Genomic DNA, 25,721 nt, shown 5'->3' on the forward strand with positions numbered 1-25,721 from the left:
AACCATTTTGCAAGCCTTGTCAGAGAAAACAGGGAAGGAGAGCTTCACTGTGAGGGAATGACATGTACATGTATATTTACATTTATTCACAGCTGTTGCCAAATGGAAGCAACCCCAAGTGGCTGAGGGGAAGAGTAAAAAGGTCAAAGCCTGGTGCAAGCATTAAGGCTTAATCAAGTTTGTGTGTTAACATCACCTACAGTCAGTTTGAAATTCTGCCTTCAGTTTATCAGATAAACTTGTATTTATTACATTTTTTTTAATTCTGTATTTTCTCCAGTTTACATTGTTTTGTGTGAGAACTAACATCTTACTATGACTTTTTTACTATTGACATTATTACACAAAAAATATATATTTATGTACTTTTTTTAAGCAACGTTATTATCAGTTAAGTATTAATCAATTGAGATATTAATTCAACACAATAATTGGCAAAAGCATTTGTAAATTATGCAAGTTATTCTTTGTCCTTTGTTGAAACATGTTTCAGTTTTTCCAAAGTCCAATTAGGACTTGCATGACAAATAAAAATAAAAAGAAAAACTTGGATCTCTAACCTCATAAGTAGGTGTTCTGTTTTGCAAGGAGTGGCATTTTATTACTATTTTTAGCTACACTGACTTTGTTAATAGTGACAAGTTAAGGTAACCGATTACTAGTTTACAGCACGTCCATAATGCATTTTGTTTGCATTTAGAAGTTGGAGTTTCTAAGTTCAAACCTGGAAAAGAAGACAGAAACTTTGACCTAGAGTTTCCCATCCCATTAAACCAATGGCTAGAACAGCACAACATATATTTATGAATATATTCATTCAGCGTTTAAATGCATAAAAGGAGAAAAATATGTTGTCAGAGGAATGCACTAATCACTGACCACAACAATTTCCTAATTCCACTGATTTTCAGACTTGTAACTGGAGTGAGCCAGGCTCCACTGAGTCATTATTCCCATATCTGACTTCTGTGGCAAATGAGAAACATGAAAAACTGAAAGCTAGAGGTACTATAAGAAGTATCTCTTATATTGGGCTTGTTTATTGCAACTATTACATTGTGCTAAACTTAAAATTTTGCTATATGTTACTACACTGCCTGGCCAGAAAAGAGTCGCCAACTGGATTTAACTAAGCAAATAGGTACGAGCCTCCCATTGGATAATTACTGTATGGGCAATTATGTTTCAGCTGGCAACAAGTTATTTAACCCCAACTGGTGCAATGAGTTGCTTCTCATTTCTTAAACAACCATGTCGAAAGACACATCCTGTGGTCATGGAAAAGATGTAAGTCTGTTTCAGAAGGGTCAAATCATTGGCATGCATAAAGCAGAGAAAACATCTAAGGAGATTGCAGAAACTACCAAAATTGGGTTAAGAACTGTCCACTCATTATTAAAACTGGAAGGATAGTGGGGACTCAATTTAGGAAGAAATGTGGCCAGAAAAAAACCTGAATGATCGTAATCGGCGATCACTTAAATGTTTGGTGAAATCAAATTGAAGAAAAACAACAGAAGAACTCCGGGCGATGTTTAATAGTGAAAGTAAGAATTTCCACATGCACAAATCAAAGGGATCTCAAGGGATTGGGACTGAACAGCTGTGTAGCCTTGTTAGAATGGCCCTTGGCAACTGATTAAGGCAGGAGGCTTGAGGCAGAGAAAAGGTGCAGACCCACTGGGTGTTTATTCACCAACACCGAAGACATACAGGTACAAGACCCTGTTACACAAGTCACACATGGTCACATATACACTAACATACATACAACATAGCTAAAACATAACTTTATTTAATAAACATTATTACTAAACATCTCTAAAACAAGTCTGTACCTAGGCTTAAGTCGTTAACACTAAAGACTAAAATGCACACAGTTTACTCCTCCCCTTCAATTTATAATGGTCTCGTCCGGAACTTTTAAAAGGTGCTCAGGCCCCCGGGGAATCTTTTAGCCCAAACACCCTACAGAGGAAGAGACAGAGGGAAGTCATTTGTTTAACAATACACTGGAAAACAATTAATTCCAAAGATTAGTCACAATACTGGTATTTTATCCATTTGTTATGTTTGTTTACCAGGACAGGTCATCATCAGTACCAGCTGAGAAGAAGCTGCCTAAAACACTCACAAACTAAGAATAAAATACTCTAATCTCTTTCACAGTGTAATTTGTTCTTTCAACAATATTCAAAACAGCATTTTAAGTGTTCCAGCATACGTAATGAAGCTCTTCATTACATTTCCTCCCCCCTTTTTTTAATAACACAGTACCTTAACCTTCAGGAATCCTAGACAAGCAGTCAGCTACAGTGTTGGTCTTTCCCGCTTTGTAGTGGACTGTGAAGTTATACGGTTGCAGGGCGAGGTACCATCCAGCAATCCGTGCATTTGTGTCCTTCATCCGAAGCAACCACTGGAGGGCCCGGTGGTCGGTTTCCAAAAAGAAATGCCTTCCCAGCAGGTAGTACCTCAATGATTCAATGGCCCACTTCATTGCTAGACATTCTTTCTCCACTGTCGAATATCTGGTCTCCCGGTACAGAAGCTTGCGGCTCAGAAACACTAGCAACTTCATCTCTCCATAATCCTCCTGCAATAAAACTGCCCCCAGACCCACTCCAGAAGCATCTGTTTGCAGTGTAAAGGATTTCTGAAAATCTGGAGTGTGCAAAACAGACTCTAAGCAGATGGCATTTTTAAGATCCTTAAATGCTCTGTCACATTCAGCTGTCCATTGAATCTTATTTGGTGACTTGCTCTTGGTGAGGTTGTTCAACACAGCTGTACGCTCTGCAAATTTAGGAATAAACTTCCTGTATCATCCTACAAGGCCCAACAAGCTTTTCACTTTCCTCTTGGTAGTAGGTACAGGAAAAGAATGAACAGCCTCCACCTTCCCCACCTTTGGTCTAATCTTTCCAAACCCAATGACATAGCCTAAATAGGCCACCTCTTTCTGGGCAATGGCACATTTCTGGGGATTAATGGTCAGTCCAGCTTTTCTGATGCACCCCAACACTCGTTGTAAATGGAGCATGTGATCCTTCCAGGTTTAGCTAAACACAACCACATCATCCAAGTAGGCTGCTGAAAAATCTGACACCTCTCTCAAAACATGATCCATAAGTCTTTGGAAAGAGACAGGTGCTCCCTGAAGACCAAATGGCATCACTTTGAAGTGGTACATACCAAATGGTGTCCTGAATGCCATCAGCTTGCGTGCCTCTGGTGCTAGTGCCACCTGCCAGTATGCTTTACTCAAGTCCAGTGTAGTGATATACTTGGCTCCTCCCACTCTCTCCAACAGATCATTAACTCTGGGCATAGGATATGGATCAAACTGAGACAAATAATTCAGATACCGAAAGTCAATGCAAAATCTCAGTGAACCATCTTTTTTTGGTACAAGAACCACTGGACTACACCATTCACGTGTTGATATTTCAATGATACCAAGTTCCAACATAAAGTTGATCTCTTTCCTCAGTTCTGGCATCAGCCATTCCGGAATCCGGTAGCTCTTCTGCCGTGCTGGAGCATTCTTCTTGAGGTAGATTTCATGTTGCACCAGGTCTGTAAAACCTGGAGTCTCTGTAAACGGTTCTGGATCCAACAGAGATGAAACCTCCTCCTGCTGGGATGCTAAGAGATGAGACAGATCAACCCCGCTGACCTGTGGGTCATTAGAGGGCAAAAAGAGGTGCTGCACTGGCCTCTGGTGCACCTGGAATTCTTTCAGCAAATTCACATGAAATGTCTGATGTTTTTTCACTCTGTCAGGCATGAACAGTTCATATGTGACCTTACCCACTTGTCGAGTCACTTCATATGGGCCATGCCACTTAGCAAGCAGCTTGTTATCTGATGTTGGTAGCAGCAATAGGACTTGTTGGCCTGGTTTCAGGACCCTTTATCTGGATTTCTGGTCATACCATCTTTTCTGGGTCTGTTGTGCTGTTCTCATTCACTCCTGTGCCAGCGCTGTCATCTCCTCCAACCTCTGCCGCATCTCTTGATCACATATGCCACAATGTTCTCTTCTGCAGCTTCAGGATTTTTCCAGTAGTCTTTTAGGAGGTCTAATGGTCCTCTTACTTGCCGTCCATACAGCAGTTCAAAAGGTGAAAATCCTGTTGAAGCCTGCGGGACTTCTCTGTAGGCAAACAGCAAATAGGGTAACCACTGGTCCCAATCTACTCCTGTAGTGGAAACAAACTTGCGCAGCATGTTCTTTAGAGTCTGATTGTATCTCTCAACAAGCCCATCCGTCTGGGGATGATATGGGGTGGTCTTAATTCCCTTCAATCCTAACAACTTATAGTCTTGTTGCAAATATTTAGACATAAAGTTTTTTCCACAATCTGTCAAAACTTCTTTTGGTATTCCTACTCTTGAGAACAGTTGAATCAAACAGTTTGCAACATTTCTGGCTTTTACACACATCAGTGGAAAAGCTTCAGGGTACCGAGTGGCATATCACTAAGATGTACTTGTTACCCATTGAGCTTCTCTCTAGGGGACCCACTACATCCATCCCTATTCTCTCAAAAGGAGTACCAATAATCGGTAGGGGCAGAAGCTGGGCATGCGGAACCTTCATTCCTGAAGTAAGCTGACACAAGACTTACCGAAGTGTGATATCTGACCATACATCCCTGGCCACACAAATCTTCTGGCAATTCGACACAGTGTTTTCCGAAATCCCATATGTCCAGCCCATGGAACTGTGTCCCAGATCCATTACTTTCTCTCTGAACACTTGTGGCAATGCTAAGGACTCCACATCTCCCTTGCACTGATACAAAATTTCCCCTTTTACTACATAAGTAGCCTCATCAAGAAATCCTGGACTGCCCTGTGTGTTTCCTTCAACTTCTGTTACCTTCTCAAACCAACATTTCAAAGTTGGATCCTGCCTCTGAAGTTCACCTACATTTGCTGGAAGGTTAACATCTAGAAGCTGAGATGGTATAGGAACATTATCTGTTCACCTGGCTAAACCCCTCATCTTCTCTCTCCTTCTCTCAGCCTTGGATTTAGATGGTTTAACTGGCCCCATTTCCCATACTCAAAAAATGGTAGCTCCCTCAATGCGTTTTGTACACTTTGAGCCCTTGTGGTTACCATGCTGTACCCCGTAGATGTTGCTTTAAGCTGGGACTCTATAGGTTGTGCTAACAGGCCATCCCTCCCTTCCGGTAGGGCCACATTTCCTGGGCTTGCTACTAACTGTTCTCTGTGAGGGTGTAGTTCCGCTTGCTGGATGAGATCTGCAATAATGGGGACATCATTACCCAGAATTACTGCATATGGCAACTTTGAGACAAGGGCTACTGACATGAAAAATGTGTGCCCTCCCGCAGTCAAATATACATCAGCCATTGGATATGCATGCTTATCTCCATGTGAGATTTCTCCTCAGTCCACTTTCCTCTAGATATTAAGGAAGACAAAACCACAGTCTGAAATCCCCTAGCAAGGCTGTGTCACACTCACCATTAACCAAAACTGGTACAGTATGAGTAGCATCCCGAAAAGCACGTTTCGTTGGCCTAGGGACAGTGCAAAACAGGGATGGCTTAGAATGATTAGTAAGAGGGCAAGAGTGCTGAGTATGACCCAGTCCATTACATAAATAGCATCTTATATCTCGCTTAACTGAACAAAAACGGGGATTCTTAGCAGCATCAAGCTGGTACTTACTAGAGGTAATCTGCCTACTACTAGAAAATACCCTGTTCTCCGAATGACTACAACCCCGTCCATCCCCAGAGGACTTACTTTTGTGGGCAAAGTTGATGTACCGGGCAAAAGTACTGTGTTTTGTCCCTAGTCTCGCTGCTGTGAAGACCTCTGCGAGTTGTGCCGTATTCTCTGCTGTCGTTGGGTTGACCATCCACAAAAACTGTTCCAGGATCATTGTCTCTGAAATTTCTTTCATGGTTGCCTTGTCTGGTTTATCCCTGACACCACTTGTTAGAATGGCCCTTGGCAATTGATTAAGGCAGGAGGCTTGAGGCAGAGAAAAGGTGCAGACCCACTGGGTGTTTATTCACCAACACTGAAGACATACATGTACAAGACCCTGTTACACAAGTCACACATGGTCACATATACACTAACATACATACAACATAGCTAAAACATCACTTTATTTAACAAACATTATTACTAAACATCTCTAAAACAAGTCTGTACCTAGGCTTAAGTCGTTAACACTAAAGACTAAAATGCACACAGTTTACTCCTCCCCTTCAATTTATAATGGTCTCGTCCGGAAGTTTTAAAAGGTGCTCAGGCCCCCGGGGAATCTTTTAGCCCAAACACCCTACAGAGGAAGAGACAGAGGGAAGTCATTTGTTTAACAATACACTGGAAAACAATTAATTCCAAAGATTAGTCACAATACTGGTATTTTATCCATTTGTTATGTTTGTTTACCAGTACTGGTCATCATCAGTATCAGCTGAGAAGAAGCTGCCTAAAACACCCACAAACTAAGAATAAAATACTCCAATCTCTTTCACAGTGTAATTTGTTCTTTCAACAATATTCAAAACAGCATTTTAAGTGTTCCAACATACATAATGAAGCTCTTCATTACAAGCCTTAAGAAAACCACTAATCAGTCAGGCTAACCAGAAAAAAAGGCTACAGCTTGCTAGGGAGCATAAAGATTAGACTCTGGAGCAATGGAAGAAGGTTATATGGTCTGATAAGTCCAGATTTACACTGTTCCAGAGTGTTGGGCGCATCAGGGTAAGAAGAGAGGCAGGTGGAGCGATGCACCCATCATGCTTAGTGCCAACTGTACAAGCCTGTGGGGGCAGTGCTATGATCTGGGGTTGCTGCAGTTGGTCAGGTCTGGGTTCAGCAACATTATGTATTCAAAGAATGAGGTCAGCTGACTACCTGAATATACTGAACGACCAGGTTATTCCATCAATGGATTTTTTCTGCCCTGATGGTACGGGCATATTCCAAGATGACAATGCCAGGATTTATCGGGCTCAAATTGTGAAAGAGTGGTTCAGGGAGCATGAGACATCATTCTCACACAAGGATTGGCCACCACAGAGTCCAGACCTTAACCCCATTGAGAATCTTTGGGATGTGCTGGAGGAGGCTTTGCGCAGCAGTCAGACTCTACCATCATCAATGCAAGATCTTGGTGAAACATTAATGCAACAATGGGTGGAAATAAATCTTGTGACATTGCAGACGTTTATTGAAATAATGCCACGGCGAATGTGCGCCGTAATCACAGCTAAAGGCGGTCCAACGAAATATTAGAGTGTGTGACCTTTTTTTGTTTTTGGTGGCGACTTTTTTTTTGGCCAGGCAGTGTATATCATCATGGTATTTCCAGACTGCTAGTTGGAGGACCTAAGGGAGTATATATGGCTGTAGGAGCTCAGATAGCTGTGTGTGTGTGTGGACGGAGGGGGGCGGTCATATCATTAAGGTATCTAAAAACTGAAATGAACAGGTAGCCAATGAAGTGAAGTTAAAATGAGGGTAATGTCCTCAGACTTTCTTGTGCCAGTTAAAGAATGCGCTGCAGCATTTTGCACAACCTGCAGATGCCCCATGGATGCATCACTAACCACAAAATAAAGAACATTACAGTAATCCAGTCTAGATATAAAAAAATCATAGACTATTTAAAAAGCTGCCTTGATAAAATGGGTTTTATTTTGGCCAACTACCTCAGATGAAAAAAACCTAGATCTTACTGCTGCCCCAATCTGGCTTCCAAGTTTAAGTTTTGCTTCCATTTTAACTCCCAGCTTAGTGATGATTGGTAGAATAAGTTTGCTCTGTCAAATAAAATTTGAACCCCTGCAATGCAGTAGTCCTGACACCATACACTGTTCTAAACGAGGGATTAAGATTTTGGGATCCACTGTGTCAAAAGCAGAAGTTAAATCTGAAAACACAATGATAACACAGTCACCTCAGCCAATGGCTAAAACCACATAGTTAAAAAAAACTCTTAAAAGGGCAGATTCGGTACTGGGTAAAGCTTTAAAAATAGATTGAAAAACCTCTAAAGTACCATGTTTGTCTAAAAAATGTCATCAATTGCTTGTAAACTACCTTTTCAAGAAATTCTGAGATAAAAGGCAGATTGGCGATAGGCCAGTTATTTTTAAAAACATTGCATCGAGAACAGGTTTGTTACGTAAAGGCTAAAAAACTGTCTGTTACAGGTACAACACCAGATGACTGAATAAAAACAGGAGATGGTCAAAATTCTCATGTTGCATGTTCTTTCCTCAAATTGAAGAACTTCTTATGCATAATATGCAAATATTTTAGTGTCAACTTGAAAAGAGTTAGGCGATATTTCATTGGCTTTTCTCAACATACAAGCAATAAAAGCTGAAATGAATGCAAATTGTCTGCTGTGTTTAAGTGTGAGATGAAATGCTCTTTTCCCTCATTTAATGTGTTAGATTACATAATTAGTTCATTCTTGGTAGGAATTGCAGCTGCGATAATTCTCTGTTAATCACATCAGTTCACAGTTTTTTTTTCTTTAAACATTTAAATAATTCTCCCAAATAACATTTCTTATCTCGGGAGATGTCTACAGCGATGATTAAATTAAAAAGCAGCAGTGAGAAATAAAAAGAGAAGAAACCTGATGGCATAGTTTGTGTTAATTTTTCATACATTTGCCGTTGCTAAGAGAAAAATATTCATTTATTCTAATCCTGAACTTTAAATTTTAGTTTTCCTGTGCTTCCAACAATCACCTTTATCAATATAGGAACAGAAAACCTCCTGACAAAATGACAAACGACACCTTCCTATTCACGCATGCACATACAGTATTCATACACATGAATACAATCAGCTTTTAGATCCACACATATACACATAAAACACACCTCCAGCAGGTTCTATTCAAAATTAAATTTGGCCGAACGCAGACACCGGCCTTGGAGCCCGCAGCTTCCACACCCCCACCCACCTCCAAACTCCCCTTCATGTCCCTCTCAGGAGCCAAAATGGCGTCCATAAATCAAGGCGCTAGATGTAATCTGCAGTGTCCAGAATGCAGGAGGGCGAGGCTGCAGAGCATAATGCGACTGGTTCTCCATTGTCATTCAGCAGCACAGAGAGCCTTGGCTGCACCTGATAAGGGTCTGCTTAGAGTGAGCCATAAATCACAGGCACTGGCAACTGTTCCTATACTGGTTTCACAGAAGAGAAGAAAGAGCGCGCGAGAGGGACAGAGACCAGAGGAATCGAATACAAAGAGGAGGAAGAAGGGACTTGAAGACATGGTCGGGAGATGGCACAAAAACGGGAATAAAAATGTTACGATAAAAATAAAGCGAGATCCATTAAAGAGGACCAGGCAAGAGAATGAGAAACAGTGTGAAGAAAGAAGAGGAAACAAAGGAGCGATGGATCGTGGTTTTCCTGCCTCTCACATTTGGCAGGAAGCTCATCAACACCTATACCTTGGCCTTTAGATCAAATTTGCAATCCAGGAGACATGAGAAAATATAAATTTCATCCTCATGTTTCAGGACAAAAAAATAAACTTATATAAACGAGAGGGTTTAAAAATAAACTCTTTATATCCAAACCCATTTATTAAAAGTAAAACAATCAAAACGTCACATACAGTGTATGTGTAAGTAGAAAGGTACAGTGCCATTAAGAATAATTTGGCAGATTTCTTCTGTAGTTTTTTTGTCTGTTTTTCTGTTTGGACACATGTTTTACATTATCAGAAAAAAGTTATTACTAACAACGACCATAAAAACCTGAGTAAAAAATAGCAGTTTTAGAATGATGATTTCATTTATTAATAGAAAAAAGCCATCTAAATTAACCTGGCCTTATGTGAAAAACGAATTGCCTCCTTAACCTAATAATAGGTCGTGCCACCTTAACGAGTACCACCAAGTGTTTGTGAGGCTTTTACATCACTGTGGTGGAATGCTGACCCACCCTTTTTTGCAGAATTGTTTACATTCAGCCAAAATGGAGGGCTTTTCACCATGAATTTAAATGTCGTGGCACAGCATCTAAATCAGATTTAAGCCGAGACCTTGAATAGGACGTTCCAAACACTTCATTTTCTTTCTTTTGAGCAATTCAGATGTTGACTTGCAGGTGTACTTTGGATTAACATCCTGATGCATTCTCTTGTTTGATTTTCTTGTAAAGAGCAGAATTTATGGTCCTATCAACAGGTCATCCAGGTTCTGGAAGTAAAGCAGCCCAAGACCATAACACTATTTCCACCATATTTAACAGCGGATATAAGGTTATTTTTTTAAAGGTTGTGTTACATGTAGCAGTATGCAGCCCTTAATAAACATTTCAAATTTGTCTCACCAGTCTACAGAGTATTTTCCCCAAAACTGCAGGGATCATAAGGATGTTGCTTGAGTTATGGGAGGCCATTTAGTTGATTTTGGTTGGGAGAGGTTTTCACATTGGAACTTTCCAATGGATGCAATTTTTGGCCAACCTCTTTCTTGTTGTTGAATCATGAACACTAACCTTAGCTGAGGTGAGACCTGCAGTGTATTAGATATCATTCTCGGTTGTTTTGTAACTTCCTGGATGAGTCATGGATGTACTCTTGGAGTAATTTTGGTCGAACGGCCACTCCTGAGAAGCTTCCTCACTGTTTCATATTTTTGCTGTTTGTAGATAATGGTTCTCATGGTGGTTTGCTGGAGTCCTGAAGCCTTACAACCGACTTACAACCCCTAACCCTAACCCTAACTGGAGCGGGTATTTTTTAGGAATCTCTCAACATTTGGCTGCTGTCATCTGTTTTCACAAGACATAATGCGTGTAGTTGTTACCATTCATATTTCTAACTTTTCTGTGTCTTTGTATCATCATCCTTCATGTCTACCTTGTTTGCTGCCATTTGACTGTGCCTGCCTCAGGGCATAATCTTAGGAACATAGCAAGTAATAATACATTTAGAAAGCTGTTGAGTCTTAAGTTCTTGGAATACGTTAGCCGACATTCAATGAATCTGTATGGTGTTGGTTAATGTACGTGTAGAAATAGATTCTTCCATGTGTGTCAGGTCAATTTAAAAGGCAGTTGAAATTAGAAAAGCTTGTTGAACCTGGGCTGTTTAAACTGAGATTGATTAAACAGTTTCTCAGTCAAAGCCGGGTCTTACTCCATAGTCTCTAAGATGTATTAAAGAATCATCATTAGAGTTCAAGCCAACAACTTGTATTTTTTGGAATTTTGGTTTAATCAGAAACCATATTTTTTTTCTCTCTTGGTCTGACAATCTCTAAAGTGTGTTGGGTCAAAATTCAACCATGCCCATCCAGCCACTCTACCATAGAAGCGTGATTTGTAGATAACCTTCTGGATGGTTCTCCTATCTCCATAAGGGAACACTGGAGCTCTGGCGAAACAACTAATGGCTTCATGGTCACCTCTCATTCCAAGACCCTTCTTCCTGATTACTCAGTTTGGTTGCCAGATCTGCTGGCCCTGGTTGTTCCACACATCTTTCATTTGCAAATAATAGAGACCATAGTTCTTTCCGGGATGTAAAATGCTACCTAAATGTTTCCATTTTCTTCCCCACTTGTGCTTTGTCACAACTTCTATCATGAATTGCTTAGATAGTCGAAGTAGAACAAAACCAGAGGATGAAACAGACTCAGCACACAGGATAAGACGGTAAATGAGGTTTATTTCTACTGTAGACTTTGTTTAAGGAATCTTGAGCTGGAGTTGTCCAGAAGCCAGAGGAGGAGGAGGTAAACCCAGGAATCCAAGGAGAGAGAGAGAGAGAGTACTGGTGATGAGAATATTTACAGTGCAGTCCTTAGGAGGGAGTATTACCAGATGTTGGCAGGCAGGTAGGCAGATGGGCAGGTCGACAGGCAGATAGGCAGGCAGACGGATAGGCAGACAGACAGGAGTCCACATAACTGAAGTTAAGATCAAAGGTCTGTATCAGCAGCTACCTTAAGAAGCCCATGAGCTCATTAGGAGAATGCGTTGCAGCTGCAGACAATGAGCTGCCAGAACCAACCAGAAGGGAAGGAGCAGAGATCCTACAGTACCCGCAGAGATCCTACAGTACCCTCCCCTCAACGATTGCCTCCAGGCAATCCAGAACGCTTTTCAGGATGGCGTTTGTAAAAGGACATGATGAGAGCAGGGTCCAGGATGTGAGAACGGGGAACCCAGGTTCTCTCTTCAGGTCCATATCCTGCCCAATCCACAAGATATTGAAAACCACGCCCCCTACGCCGAACATCCAGGATACGATTGACCGTATATGCAGGGTGGTCATCAATGAGTCGTGCAGGAGGAGGGGGCCTGGTGGGAGGACTCAGGGGACTTTCCGAGACTGGCTTGATCTGGGAAACATGGAAAGTAGGGTGAATGTGCATGGAAGATGGTAGTTTGAGTCTCACCGCAGACAGGTTGATGATCCTCTCAATGAGAAAAGGGCCAATGAAATGGGGGACCAACTTTCTAGAAGTATCTTTTAATTTAATATTCCTGGTGGAAAGCCAGACTCTCTGATTGATGCAGTAGACAGGTGCAGCAGAACGGTGACGGTTAGCGAACCTCTTATTTTGTTCCAGGGTGTGTAGGAGGGTCCTCCTGGTCTGTTGCCAGATCCTATGACACCTGAAAACATAATGCTGAACAGAGGGGACCAGGATGTCAGATTCAACACTTGGAAACAGCGGGGGTAGATAGCCCAGTGAAGCCTCAAAGGGGGACAAACCAGTAGCAGAGGAAGTATGTGTGTTGTAAGCATATTCAATCCATGTGAGATGTTTGCACCAAGAAGAGGGGTTGTCATTTATTACGCACCTCAAGGCGACTTCAAGTTCCTGGTTGCATCTTTCTGTCTTTCCATTAGATTGGGGGTGGTATCCAGACGAAAGACTTACGGAGGCACCAAGAGCTTTGCAAAACTCCTTCCAAACTTGCGAGATGAACTGCGGGCCTCGGTCAGAAACAATGTCCAAAGGTATGCCATGGATGCGGAAAACGTGGAGAACCAGGAGTTGGGCAGTCTCCAATGCAGACAGAAGCTTGGGTAAAGGAACAAAATGGGCTGTTGTAGAGAATCTGTCAACAACAGTAAGGATGACTGTGTTACCGTCAGATGGTGGGAGACCAGTGATGAAATCAATGGAAATGTGGGACCAGGGGCGGCTAGGGGTGGGCAGAGGTTGAAGAAGACCAGCAGGGGGTTGATTAGTGTTCTTGTTTCGAGCACATGTGGGACAAGCTGCAACAAAATCTTTAATGTTGAGGTTCATAGTCGGCCACCAGAAATACCTTTTGGTAAATGTGATCATACGAGTCACCCCAGGATGACAAGTCAATTTATTGTTGTGCACCCAATCCAGAACTTTATTGACAACAGAGTTGGGAACGAACAGCTTGCCCACTGGGCCAGTACCTGGGTCAGGTTCGGACGTCTGTGCCTCCCTGATGTCCTTTTCAATGGCCCAGGTGAGGGCACCCACAATACAAGAATCAGGTAGGATGGAAGCTTCAGTCTTGATTTGGTCAGAATGAGAGAACTGGCGAGAGAGAGCGTCAGGCTTAATGTTCTTGGAACCGGGTCTGTAGGAGATAGAAAAATGAAAATGAGCAAAAAACAGAGACCAACGGGCTTGTCTGGGGTTAAGTCTCTTGGCATTTTGAATGTAGGAGAGGTTCTTATGATAAGTCCAAATGAGAAAAGGGACTTCAGTACCCTCTAACCAATGCCGCCATTCCTCAAGCACCAACTTGATGGCTAAAAGTTCACGGTTGCCCACATCATAATTTTGCTCTGCTGGAGACAAGCGACGAGAAAAATAGGCACATGGATGTACCTTATCATCCAGAGGAGACCGTTGAGAAAGAATAGCCCCTACTCCAATGTCAGAAGCATCAACCTCTACAATAAATTGTGCACATGGATCAGGATGGGTCAATATGGGTGCTGAAGAAAATAGAGTCTTTAATTTCCCAAATGCCCTTTCTGCCTCAGGAGTCCAATGGAACGTTTTCAGAGAGGAGGTGAGTTGAGTGAGAGGTGCAGTGACCTGACTGTAGTTCCTTATAAACCTCCTATAAAAATTTGCAAATCCCAAGAACCTTTGAAGTTGCCTGTGATCAGTTGGAGTAGGCCACTCTGCCACTGCCTTGGTTTTCTCGGGATCAGTTCTGTACCTGCCTGCCTCAAAAGTAAAACCCAAAAAAGACACAGATGTGACACTAAATTCGCACTTTTCGGCTTTAACAAAGAGTTGATTCTCAAAAAGCCTCTGGAGAACTGTTCTGACATGCTGGCGATGTTGTTCTATGTCCTGGGAAAAAATCAAAATGTCATCCAGATAAACGAAAACAAAGAGGTTGAGAAAGTCATGAAGAACATCATTAATAAGAGCCTGGAAAACAGCGGGTGCATTAGTCAACCCGAAAGGCATAACCAAATACTCAAAATGTCCTAGGAGGGTTTTGAAAGCTGTTTTCCACTCATCACCCTCTCGGATCCGGACCAAATGGTAAGCATTGCGCAGGTCGAGTTTAGTGAAGATCTTGGCAGAATGTAATTGTTCATGTATGGAATCAATAAGTGGTAGTGGGTATTTATTTTTAATAGTGATTTGATTCAATCCTCGATAATCAATACAGGGTCTTAATGTGCCGTCCTTCTTTCCCACAAAGAGGAATTCGGCGCCAACAGGGGAGGTAGACGGACGAATGATCCCAGATGCTAAAGAATCCTCAATGTACTCTTTCATGACCCTTCTCTCGGGTTCGGAGAGATTAAAGAGTTTGCTGGATGGTAGCGGAGCGCCTGGGAGGAGATCAATAGAGCAGTCATAGGGGCGATGCAGAGGTAAAGAAAGAGCCCCTTGTTTGCTAAACACAGGTACGAGATTGTGGTATTCAGGTGGAACTTTGGACAGATCAACAGGCTCAGAAGGTTTGAGTTGTTTGATAGAGTGAGAGACAGCAGTTCTTAAGCAGTTCTGGAGACAGAGATTACTCCATCTCTCTACTCTGCCCTCCACCCAATTAATAGCAGGATTATGTTTCTGCAACCAGGGAAACCCTGTTGTTAATTGTGGAGAGATGGAAGAGACAACAAAGAACTCATCCCATTCATGATGGTTACCAGAGGTGATGATGTGAAGCTGAGGCACTTTAAATCTCACTTGAGACATGGTTTGACCAGTGATGCCAGTGACAGAAAGGGAATGGTTGAAAGGCTGAGAGGGTATTTGAAGTTTATCAACCAGATCCGAGGAAATAAGATTCTGTTCAGCACCAGAATCAATAAAAGCGTCAACAGGAAACTTCTCTTGGCCAACAATAATAGTGACCGGAAAACACAGACGAGAGACAGGGGAAGAATGGGATATGCTCATCAAAGTCCCCTGACCTATTGACGAGCCCTCTCTTTTCCCTTCTTGGGGCATCTTGTGATAAAATATCCTCCTTGTCCACAATATAGGCAAAGACCACCCTCAAAGCGGCGTTGTCGATCCTCTGGGGAGAGTCGAGTGTGACCAATCTGCATCGGCTCCGGTTCTGCAGATCCCTCTGAAGAGGAAGCGGGTGCGTCGAGGAAAATGGTTTGAGGCACCAGAGAGTGCTGCCACTGTGAATTGTATTTCCTTTCTGTTTGTCTCTCTCTTAGACGATTGTCAATGCGGATCGATAGGTTGATTAATTCATCCAGTCTTTCGGGTTCATCTCTCAAAACCAACTGGTCCTTTACTTGATCTGCAAGGGAATTAACAAAAATACCCTTGAGTGCCGCTTCATCCCAACCCACCTCCTGCGCTGCCACCCGGAAGTCGATGGCGAACTCAGCCAACGCTCTCCTTCCCTGTTTGAGGGTGAGTATCTTCTTAGCCGCTGCCTCCTGCTGGAGTGGTTGATCGAAGACTCTCTTGAAGTGACTGAAAAAAATGGCATAACTAAGAAACTCAACAGGGTTAGATGCCAAATAGGCGTGCGCCCAGCGCAGAGCAGATCCCTTTAGCGAGGTAACAATATAAGTAATCTTGGAGGCAGCAGTAGGGAAAAGGGAGGGGGAACGACTAAATGCTAATTCACACTGGAGAGAAAAACCACCAAAGTTATTAGGATTACCATCAAACAGTTCAGACGGATGGAAGTCAGACTCTCGGATCCCAGAAGATAGAATTGTGGGTGGCTGAGGATTCTCTAAACGAGCTGGAGGATTGGAAGAGGCAGGTGAGAGTTTGGTTATGATTTCGCTTAAATCATGAACCATAACACCAAGTTCTGTGAGATGAGAATCCGTAGTCCTTTGTTGTTGCAGTAGCTGTTGAAGCATGGTTTCAGTAGATTGTAGGCGTTCCTTTAAGGAAGTCTGTTCATCATCTGAATTGTTCTTCGACATGTTAGATGGCTGGAACATACTATCATGAATTGCTTAGATAGTCGAAGTAGAACAAAACCAGAGGATGAAACAGACTCAGCACACAGGATAAGGCGGTAAATGAGGTTTATTTCTACTGTAGACTTTGTTTAAGGAATCTTGAGCTGGAGTTGTCCAGAAGCCAGAGGAGGAGGAGGTAAACCCAGGAATCCAAGGAGAGAGAGAGAGAGAGTACTGGTGATGAGAATATTTACAGTGCAGTCCTTAGGAGGGAGTATTACCAGATGTTGGCAGGCAGGTAGGCAGATGGGCAGGTCGACAGGCAGATAGGCAGGCAGACGGATAGGCAGACAGACAGGAGTCCACATAACTGAAGTTATGTTCCATCAAAGGTCTGTATCAGCAGCTACCTTAAGAAGTCCATGAGCTCATTAGGAGAATGCGTTGCAGCTGCAGACAATGAGCTGCCAGAACCAACCAGAAAGGAAGGAGCAGAGATCCTACAACTTCAGAGATCCTTTGACTTCATTGTCTGGTGTATGCTCTGATATGCATTCTGAGTTGAGACCTCATGTAGACAAATGTGTTGCATTACAGATAATGATCAATCAATTGAATTTAGCTGAGTTGATCTGATGATCAGTGAAAAGTAATTTGTAGCAGAGCTCAATTTTGAATTTCATAGCAAAGAATGTGAATGGTTTTGTATTTATTATATCAAAATGTATTTTTTTTTTACTAATTTATAAAATTATAAAATTTTGATTTGTCATTATGGGTAACTTTGTGTAAAAAAAAAAATTATGTAACAAAATGTGAAAAAGGTGCAGTATATCTAGTGTGGGTATAAGTTATTATAAAGTCCTTAGCATGCAGAGGTTTCAGGCTCACCATCTAAAATATCATAGAGTATCAAATAATGCAAGCAGTCCTTTCTAATTTAATGACCATAAATATAATTATATATTTGTGCAGCTCTAATGAATACCCACAAGCCTGTCGAAGGTTTTGCAACCTCTGCTACAGATGCAATTGTGATTTTAGTCTTCAAGTCTTTGAATCCATCCACTCATCTGAGACAGCTGAATTCTCAGTTTAAATACAGAGCTAATGACAAGCACTAGCAATTGAGAGAAAATTGCCATAGAAATGAACGACTTTGTTACAATATTGTGGAATGTTGTCAAGATATTTCAGCTCCATTTTCTTGTTTTCTACTGTTGAGGCATGATAGCAAACCACAAATATATCACATTGTTGCACACCTACTCTGCCAAAACTGAACAAACAAAACAGAGACGTCAGCACAGCAACACAGCGTTTTGTCCAGAAAGTACTGGTTCCTGGTGAAGAAAAACATCAAGAAAGTCACCATTTCAGTTTCACACCAGGCAACTTTGTTCAAGAGTAATCAAGGTCATAATTAAAAGAAACCGACATAAATATTTTGTGTAGATAATGGAACAAAAGCTGCAATAATCGAATAAAGTGCAGGGTCTACAACAGCAGGCTCTACAACAGCAGGACAACAGTCCCTTTTCCACACAACAGCTTGAGATTGATAGAACGTTAACATATGTTGTTCCTGGCCATTTCCTGCACAGCTGACGTACTGTGATTTACCATCAACAGCCTGTAAATAACAACTTGGTGATATAAAGTGGTGAATTCTCTGCGTGCTGTAAATAAACGCTTCATCAAGGTTGAATGAAACAACAGCAGCACACCCAATGAAAACAGTTTGTGAGAACTTCATTCACAGTTTTAACAATCTAATTACCTGCTTTTATGGATGTATGATTCTGTGGCCTTTTCTTATCATCTCTTTGCTGCCCTAATGAAATATATCTGCCCTTGTTGCTTATCTGCTGCACCGCTCACTGCTACAGCTTACACAACATAACTGTTGATATTACATCAAATGCAACACATAGTCAAAGATAAACTGATTCAATAGGATGACACCCTTTAGGAGGGTTAAGAACAGGCATGGATAAAAGCAGGATTCACGCTCCATTCCCTAAGATGGGCTGAGGGGGGCCCGGTATCGAAGGTGAATGTCACTCTGTATCTGTTCAATTGTATACTCTGTACACTGATCATTTTGGCATTAAATCTTGATTTTATACTTAACCATTTCTCATTATTTCATAAGGTAAATACTTTGCTGGTTTTACTGGTTGGGTCTCGGAACTGGAGAGAAACGGACCCGGTGGTGCACAGGGAGGAAAGAGAGTAAAAACTCCCATTTTACAACAGTGGGGGCTCGTCCGACTTTCCAGGTTCCAAACGAGACCAACCCTGCAAGGAGGAGCCCAGACAACGGCGGCAGGGGGACCGAGCCTTCAGTACAGACTGTGGTCATCTCAGGTAGGCGAAATATCTGGTAGATAGACTCTTTTGCTGCAAGGCTCGGCTCTCACGTCTCTTTTTCTGGACTTCCACTGATCCAAATTTAAGTACGGAGTGACATTCACTTAGTCTATATTGTTGTGGAAAATGGTGAAAAAGATGAAGAGGTAAAAAGATGTCAGAAATAGAGAACTCATGCATGAGATAGAAAAAACTAATCAGTGAATTAACGAAGAAAGGTTTGAATAAGATAGCGGATTCGGCCCGAGGAGCAGGGATCGGTTAACCTCAGGGTGATTGATTGGTTGAATTAATTGGTGAATTGATCTATATGGATTTAATCTCTAGATTGGTTGATTAATTGATTGATGACTCAATGATCTTGACACTCCAGGAAACTTGCGTAAGAAGTTAAACAAAATAAGTCCCCACCTGTTTTTACAGGCAGTAGTATTGATGTTGATTGAGAGTAATCAGGAAATTTCTCAGAGTGGTTTAATAAGATAGAGAATTGGCTTTGGAGGATCGAAGATCGGTTGAAACTCCGGCGTAGCAAGAGATAGTCTCCACCTGTCTTTACAGGCTCGCCTCGGTAAACAGTAGTATTGTAAATGATGATTAATGTTTTTACATAACTTGTTGTACTGTGTGAAAGAGGTCGGTGGATTGAGGAAGTGTGTAGTCTGGAAACCTAGCAGTGATAACAAGGACTGCATGCTGAATTTGTCCTCTGGTGGAGTGAATGTGTTCTGGTGTCTTGGAAGCCGATTAGAGCGCTTTCAATTGGACCGGGAGCTCGGAACATAGCGTGTCATACGTCCCGGTTGGCCAGAACTGAGTGTTGTGAGTAAAAAGCAAGTCACGGGGGGGCCCGTGAGAAACTGAGTGTGTGTGAATGAGAGTAATAGTCCTTATCCACCAGCGTCCTTGGGGCACTGCTGGAAAACGGCAAACAGCGAATCATAAATCCAGCTGAAACCACAAAACAACAATTGGACTCTTAACAGCTGGTGCAAATACATGCATGTTGTGGGAATGTTTTGGAAATTCATGGAGATTTTATAGGTAAATCATTTTCTCCCACTGTGTCATACAGCAGCCGTGGCACTGCAATTCATAAACAACAGGCGAAGAAAATAGTTTTATAACTCAGTGTGCCCCTCCCCTGCTTTCTGTTAAAAAACTCACAAAACAAACCTAGTCTACTCAAGCATGGTGTCAGACTAGATTAAAAATTTAAGAACAGAGAGAACAGCAAGATCAGACTTTAACTAACATAGCCATAATGCTGAGGCCTGTTGAAAAGCACATGGCAGAAATTTCAGCTTAACTAAAAACTTAAAACAAAAAGGGGGAAGACCACCACCCATCCCAGTTAAGAACACCAAGGTAGCTCCAAATTACTCAGAGGAGGAACCTAAAACTCAGACCAGTAGGTTAAACCAATCAAAACTCCCACAAGGTGAAACAAGTGCTTTAAAATCATTATATGGTGTTACTCTACCAGCGACACTGTAATAACATACAGAAGATTCATTTTACAGGGAAATAATTGCATATTTGACCCAGATTGTGTGCATTTTTTATTTTTTTCCTCTTTTGAGAGAAGTTAAATTCTCTCCTCAGCTCTGTGAAATGACTGCAGCATTAAACTTGACACAGACATGCAGCTGCCTGAAAACAAAGATAACACTTCTGCACACAGCAGAAGCCTGTCTCTGCTGAGAGCTCTGATAAAGATTGTAACTCTACCCTGCATGTGGCAAACTCAAGGCCCGCGGGCCAAAACCGGCCCACCAGAAGTGTATGTGATTCTCTAGAAGTAGAACCTTAGATACGATAACCTTTTCTCTCTCAACAGGGGGAAGTGGGAAAACAGCAGAAATCACTGTGCTGGTTCAAAGCAACAAGTCTCATTTCTCAAAGTCATAAATTGAAGGATCATTTGAAAAATGTCACAACATATTTTGTGTAACCGTGTGAAATCTGCAATCAGTTCAATCAAAAGGTTTCATTAAAAGCAGGACTGGGCAGCGTTCCAGTCCACAGTGCTCCATGGAAGTAAATAATGATTGATTTCACTAACATGGGAGTAGAACACAAAACTGAAGGAAAGGTTCCTTCTAAAAAGGGATAGACCAGGAAATCACACCATGGGAGTGCCTGAAATCATGAGATATGACGATGGCACTCATTTTCTCCAATAAAGATAAATGGGAGTAAAACATTAATTGGTGCAGATTTTCAAACCAGCATCTCATGGGTTAGTATGGATAGCTAACAGAACTATGTATACAAGAAGAAAAATAGGCTAAAGTCTGCAGACACAAAATTAACCTGGATTGAAGCTCTAACTAGGTTTATTTAATCTGAGATCCTCTCCAAATCCAACAGTATATGTCAGTCTACATGAGATACTAACAACTTCACCTACCACAGAAATAACATCACACTGTGTGGAAGGTTTGCTGACTGATCATAGGCTGGATCTATGAAACATTATGTGCACAGACCAATTGACCAAATGACCCAAGACCAAAAAACCAAGGTTCTGACTGACGTATGAACCTCACTGACCTGACAATGATAACCTGACATTTCTCCAGACTGGACGGACCGGACAAACAACACCTTCAAGTTGGACCCCACTAAGACCACCTTATGGATTCTTGGTGGAATAAAAAGAATTGAAGCATTCAAAACAGACCTAGTGGAAACAAAAAGGATTATGAGTAAATTATGTGTATTATAAGAATATAAAACAAAAATTATATTAAAATTTTTGCTAATAAAAATTGCTCTGACAGAGAAGTAAGTAAGTAAGTAAGTAAGTAAGTAAAAATGTATTTGTATTTTTCAACGGCAGGGCAATTCAAAGTGCTTTACATTATAAAAACATAAAATCATTAAAAACATCAATCAAGCACGCAGCAAATCAGTCATCATACAAAATCATAAAAACCATCAAGCAGATATTCATGACGGTCGTGGGGAAAAGTTGTCAGTGTGTGAATGGGAATGACTGATTTCATTGTAGAGTGTTTTTGAGGGACCTTAAAAGCGCTAATAAAGGTCTGATGTTCTGATGATCATTGCCAAATTTCTATCTCAATAAGGTTTTCAGAATCTTTCCAAAATCATATAAAGATAGCAATAGTTCTACCTGTATTCAATTTTTCACAATTCTTTTACAAACAGGGTAATCAAACTTTTATGTAGCCAATGTTTGTCCATTTTGACTGTCTGTTTTTGTGAAATGAATGTCTGTTTCATGTTATGTAAAAATTAGGGTATATGTGGCAGGGTACATTTAATTGAAATTGTTTTCTGATATAAAACTAATTGGAATTTTGAGTTTGTATGTCTGGGGAAACAATTCAAACAAGAGGTAAACTGGGGAAGCAGTCCTGGCCATGGACCGCCTGCTTGAAGGGTAAAAACATTTTAAACTGTCTGACACTCAGTGTTATTTATTAAATAAGGTATTATCTATATGCCACCTAAGGGTTGCCACAATAATAATTAAAGACTACAAGAGCAAGTCTGATCCTCAACAGTACCATAATAATATTAGGTCAGTTCTTTGTAATGAAACAAAAAAGTTTTTAACAGATGTTTGGACTTTTTACAGTCAGGTTCAGAATGATCAAATTAGACTCAAATTTAACACAAGATGAAATGTACCTTAACAGAATTACTGGGCTGGATTGAAATGGAGACAACTTGAGTTAACTGAAACAAACTTTAGTTACTTGAAATAAATATAAAGTGTAATTTATAGCTGACTGAAACTGTACAGTGTGTTTATAAAACTGGGTAAGACAAATTAAGATTATAAGACATAACATGCCCTTCATTTCTGTGTTCATCAATTTCATTAAGCCTTCTAAATGGATGAGAAGTGAGTTTTTTCCACAGGACTCAATTACAGTTAAATGTAATTGAACCAGATTTTAAAAAAGGGTATCTATGGTTCAGATTTAATACTTACATTCACAATTAAATGAACACAATACTCTGACCCTTTTTGATGCCTACGCTACACATAAGAAGAGACCAATCGAGGTATGGAAAGAGATTAAAATAAGCACTAGAACTAATGAAATTAGCACTTAGCATTATTAGAAGAATAGCAACTAATAGAAACTAGTGACCCCATTCTTAAATATAATAAGGACTTACTGCATTAGAAAATATAGATAGATCTAAATAAGGCTAGATTAGAATAGAACATTCAGAGCCATTATAATCTTGCTGATAAATACCATGAAAATTATTATGGAACCAGATGATTACAAGAGAGCAGCTTTATCATGGCCAAACAGAAACATTTGCAGGGAAGATCCAATGTCCTTCAACCTGATTTTGACTTTATTTAACCCTGTCATGACACATATTATGTAAGGAAAGAAATAAAAAGTATAATTGGCAGCACTGACAGCTGATTATTTCAAGGGTAACCCCATGAGATGCACCATCTCATTTTTGACAGGGTCCTTGCAGAACAGAAGATAAACAACAGTAATACGAATCAAACAAATGTGAAAAAATCACACAGAAACACCCACAACATTCTGAAGGGCCCACAAACACACACTCTCACAAATACCAGCATAGCAATTGCATGGCACACACACTTAACATCAAGGCACAAAATAAGACAACACATACAGATGCAGAGTTCATGTTCATGTAAGTGGTAGTTGCATTAAATGATACAGTTGATTTAATTGATGGAATTAAAAACAATAAAATCCCTGGCGGATTATACATACTGATTTATGCATAAATAGGTTAATTGTGGTAGGCGGAAGTACAAATTAATTTTTCGACTTTCACTACTTGATGCTACAAAAGGGTGACAAGAGGCCAAGAATCCATGCTTTTGTGTCAGACCACCAGGTGGTACAAAGGTAGGATATCCTTTCCTTTTTCTGAACGAAATGATTCTGTTTATAACTAAACTATTTACTTTTTATCTTCTCTTATTCCTTAATAAGCTGGTACACAGCAAGTCTGCAATGTTGTTTATTTTTGTCTCCTTTGTATATAATAATAATGGAAATAACTGTACAAATATAATTATGTGTTGTGAAATGAAGATGGCGAAAGAAAGAAAAATGCTGATTTCACCACCCAAGATTGTGATTTCTTTTTTGTGTTAATTTGTTGTACTGGGATGATTGTATGATCAAATTATTTTCAGGCTTTGCCGGTCACAATACTCATGATTTCTCTGGAAAGGTTGATGAAGAGTCGTGCCACTATATTGCCTGATGATGTGAGCGATAACCCTAAACATTTATTTTTCTCCTAGGTGAAGAAGGCCTGAAAGGTGGCTGGGACCAGCCTTACAAATGGGTCCATTGACACATTATTACTTAGGACATGAGATTTCTGGGGTTCAGGAACAATAGGAATCCAAAGATTGTGTTTGAGGGTTGAAAACGTGTGGTTGAGAAGAGTGTGACAGGAATGAATGAAGACCCAAGGTATGAATGATGAATGATGTGGGCCACATGAGTGAAAGGTTCATGAATCAAATGGTATGTTTTAGTTTCTGTGAGCTCATTATTTGTTTTGGGTTTTGATTCATAGCTGTGTTCTACTTATGAACGTTTTAGAGTGCGCCAAGTTTTTTTTTTCATTTGTTTTTCTCTAATGTCAGTATTCCTTATATGTGTTCAGATGCTCGCAAGTTGGAGCAATTTTCTGGGTTTTAGTTTCAGAGGGTGAAAACTTAAATTTCTTTTGAATTTTTTTGAGGTGAAATTGGATCTAAATTCTCTTTAGGATGGGAACAGAACCAAATAGAACCTGTAATTCTGCCATAGGGTTCTCGTTGAATAATTTGATGGTTAAACATTTGGTCACCCATTCTTCTTTAAGAGGGGAAGCGGAAGCCGGCATGTGTTGTGTGTCTTAAGTATTTGTCTAAATTTCTGTTTCAATGTTTCTCTCAAATGTTTGACTAACCTTTAGACTTCAGAGAAAACAAAAACAAATAATAATGATAATAATAATCATAGCATTGAAACATTGGAAATGGATATATCAGGGAAAAAATGACTGTTAATAAGGTCTAATTTAGGTAGATGTAATCAAATTATCAATGTGCTTGAAATGTAGGTTGTCCAAAACACTGGACACCTTCATGGTAAATTATATAAAAACTTTGTTCTGGGGATGATTTCAAAAAATTATTTTGGAAAATATCGGTTTGAACAAATCTAACTTTGGCTACTAGTTAACAGACAATAAATTAGCAACTCACTGGGTTACATATAAATATGATTTTGGGTTAATGGTGAGAAGATGACTCTATTATATTATCTACAGGTCCTTCTCAAAATATTAGCATATTGTGATAAAGTTAATTATTTTCCATAATGTCATGATGAAAATTTAACATTCATATATTTTAGATTCATTGCACACTAACTGAAATATTTCAGGTATTTTATTGTCTTAATATGGATGATTTTGGCATACAGCTCATGAAAACCCAAAATTCCTATCTCACAAAATTAGCATATCATTAAAAGGGTCTCTAAACGAGCTATGAACCTAATCATCTGAATCAACGAGTTAACTCTAAACACCTGCAAAAGATTCCTGGGGCCTTTAAAACTCCCAGCCTGGTTCATCACTCAAAACCCCAATCATGGGTAAGACTGCCGACCTGACTGCTGTCCAGAAGGCCACTATTGACACCCTCAAGCAAGAGGGTAAGACACAGAAAGAAATTTCTGAACGAATAGGCTGTTCCCAGTGTGCTGTATCAAGGCACCTCAGTGGGAAGTCTGTGGGAAGGAAAAAGTGTGGCAGAAAACGCTGCACAACGAGAAGATGTGACCGGACCCTGAGGAAGATTGTGGAGAAGGGCCGATTCCAGACCTTGGGGGACCTGCGGAAGCAGTGGACTGAGTCTGGAGTAGAAACATCCAGAGCCACCGTGCACAGGCGTGTG

This window comes from Girardinichthys multiradiatus, chromosome 22 (assembly GCF_021462225.1).
Source record: "Girardinichthys multiradiatus isolate DD_20200921_A chromosome 22, DD_fGirMul_XY1, whole genome shotgun sequence".
Lineage (NCBI taxonomy): Eukaryota > Metazoa > Chordata > Actinopteri > Cyprinodontiformes > Goodeidae > Girardinichthys > Girardinichthys multiradiatus.